The sequence below is a fragment of the Nerophis lumbriciformis genome, linkage group LG37, assembly GCF_033978685.3.
Source record: "Nerophis lumbriciformis linkage group LG37, RoL_Nlum_v2.1, whole genome shotgun sequence".
NCBI lineage: Eukaryota > Metazoa > Chordata > Actinopteri > Syngnathiformes > Syngnathidae > Nerophis > Nerophis lumbriciformis.
This window is the reverse complement of record NC_084584.2, coordinates 3828986-3832500: the sequence shown is the minus strand read 5'-3', so window position 1 is coordinate 3832500 and position 3515 is coordinate 3828986.

Here is a 3515-nt window from a genome sequence, read left to right as displayed (position 1 = left end):
AACAAAAAGGACAAAAAACACACAAACGATACACTACTGCCATCTAATGTCATACTTGCAAATGACAGTGATAATAAAACAAGATATACCAACTGGACAGCAGTTATAATCAGTTCATTTTTAAATGTTGCAATAAAAAAAATAATAATAATATTTTTCACAGACACGATAGTACGGAAAATTGATACCCTTGAGTACCGGTATCGATTCCCAGGTAGCTAGCATTGGTACCGTATCGGTTCAAATGTCAACAACACCCAAATCTAGTCCCATTATAATGTGTTAATGAGCGAGGTCAAGGAGGTAGTGCTTGTAGTACGTTAGAGATGACATCAGTTGTATGATAAAGAACTTTTGTTTTATGACATATTTGTAACATTTTTATGACATAGTTGTAACATTTTTATGACATAGTTGTAACATTTTTATGACATATTTATGGCACATTTGTAAAAAATGTATGACTTTATGATTTTTTTACATTTTTATGAAATATTTAGAACATTTCTATGATATATTTTTTTAACATATAATGACATATTTTTAAAAATTTTATGACATTTCTAACATTTTTATGAGATATTTTTAACATTTTTATGACATATTTCTAACATTTGTGTGACATATTTTTAAAAATTTTATGACAAATTTTTTAACATTTTTATGACAATTTTTAAACATTTATATGACATATTTGTCAAAATTTTAAGACATATTTTTTATATTTTTATGCCATTTTTATAACATATTTTTAACCTTTAATGACATATATTTAACATTATTATGACATATTCTAAACATTTTTATGACATATATTTAACATTTTTACGACATATTTTTAATCTTTTTTTGACATATTTTTTTTACATTTTTACGACATATTTTTAATCTTTTTATGACTTTTTATTTTTTAATTACGACATATTTTTTTACATTTTTATGACGTATTTGTAACATTTTATGACATCTTTTTTTTTAATTTTTACGAGATATTTAGAAACATTTTATGACATATTTTAACATATAATGACATATTCTAAACATTTTTATTAAAACATTTTTAAATTTATGACAAATTTTTAACATTTTTATGACATATTTGTCAAAATTTTAAGACATATTTTTTTATATTTTTATGCCATTTTTATAACATATTTTTAACCTTTTTATGACATATATTTAACATTATTATGACATATACTAAACATTTTTATGACATATATTTAACATTATTATGTCATATTCCAAACATTTTTATGACATATTTTTAATCTTTTTTGGACATATTTTTTTACATTTTTATGACACATTTTTAATCTTTTTATGACATCTTTTTTTTTTTAATTACAACATATTTTTTACATTTTTATGACGTCTTTGTACATTTTATGACATATTTTTTAAAATTTTTACGAGATATTTAGAAACATTTTATGACATATTTTTTAACATATAATGACATATTCTAAACATTTTTATTAAATTTTTTTTAAATTTATGACAAATTTTTAACATTTTTATGACATATTTGTAAAAATTTTAAGACATATTTTTTATATTTTTATGCCATTTTTATAACATATTTTTAACCTTTTAATGACATATATTTAACATTATTATGACATATTCGAAACATTTTTATGACATATATTTAATATTATCATGTCATATTCCAAAAAATTTTATGACATATGTTTAATCTTTTTTTGACATATTTTTTTACATTTTTACAACACATTTTTAATCTTTTTATGACATCTTTTTTTTTTTAATTACGACATATTTTTTAAATTTTTATGACGTATTTGTAACATTTTATGACCTTTTATTTTTATTTTTACGAGATATTTAGAAACATTTTATGACATATTTTTAACATTTTTATGACATAGTTGTAACATTTTTATGACATATTTATGGCACATTTGTAAAAAATGTATGACATATTTTTTTACATTTTTACGAGATATCTAGAACATTTTTATGATATATTTTTAACATATAATGACATATTTTTAACATTTTTATGACATTTCTAACATTTTTATGAGATATTTTTAAAATTTTTATGACATATTTCTAACATTTTAATGACATATTTTTTACATTTTTATGACTAATTTTAAACATTTTTATGACCATTTTTTAACATTTATATGACATATTTGTCAAAATTTTAAGACATATTTTTTTACATTTTTATGAGATATTTTTAACCTTTTTATGACATATATTTAACATTATTATGACATATTCTAAACATTTTTATAACATATATTTAACATTATTATGTCATATTCCAAACATTTTTATGACATATTTTTAATCTTTTTTTGACATATTTTTTTACATTTTTACGACACATTTTTAATCTTTTTATGACATCTTTTTTTTTTAATTACGACATATTTTTTACATTTTTATGACGTATTTGTAACATTTTATGACATATTTTTTTAAATTTTTACAAGATATTTAGAAACATTTTATGACATATTTTTTATCTTTTTTTGACATATTTTTTTTACATTTTTACGACACATTTTTAATCTTTTTATGACATCTTTGTTTTTAAAATTACGACATATTTTTTTACATTTTTACGTATTTGTACATTTTATGACATATTTTTTTAAATTTTTACGAGATATTTAGAAACATTTTATGACATATTTTTAAAATATAATGACATATTCTAAACATTTTTATTAAATTTTTTTTAAATTTATGACAAATTTTTAACATTTTTATGACATATTTGTAAAAATTTTAAGACATATTTTTTATATTTTTATGCCATTTTTATAATATATTTTTAACCTTTTAATGACATATATTTAACATTATTATGACATATTCTAAACATTTTTATGACATATATTTAACATTATTATGTCATATTCGAAACATTTTTATGACATATTTTTAATCTTTTTTTGACATATTTTTTACATTTTTACGACACATTTTTAATCTTTTTATGACATCTTTTTTTTTTAAATTACGACATATTTTTTAAATTTTTATGACGTATTTGTAACATTTTATGACATTTTTTTTTTTAATTTTTACGAGATATTTAGAAACATTTTATGACATATTTTTAATCTTTTTTTGACATATTTTTTTTACATTTTTACGACACATTTTTAATCTTTTTATGACATCTTTTTTTTTTAATTACGACATATTTTTTACATTTTTATGACGTATTTGTAACATTTTATGACATCTTTTTTTAAATTTTTACGAGATATTTAGAAACATTTTATGACATATTTTTAAAATATAATGACATATTCTAAACATTTTTATTAAATTTTTTTTAAATTTATGACAAATTTTTAACATTTTTATGACATATTTGTAAAAATTTTAAGACATATTTTTTATATTTTTATGCCATTTTTATAACATATTTTTAACCTTTTAATGACATATATTTAACATTATTATGACATATTCTAAACATTTTTATGACATATATTTAACATTATTATGTCATATTCGAAACA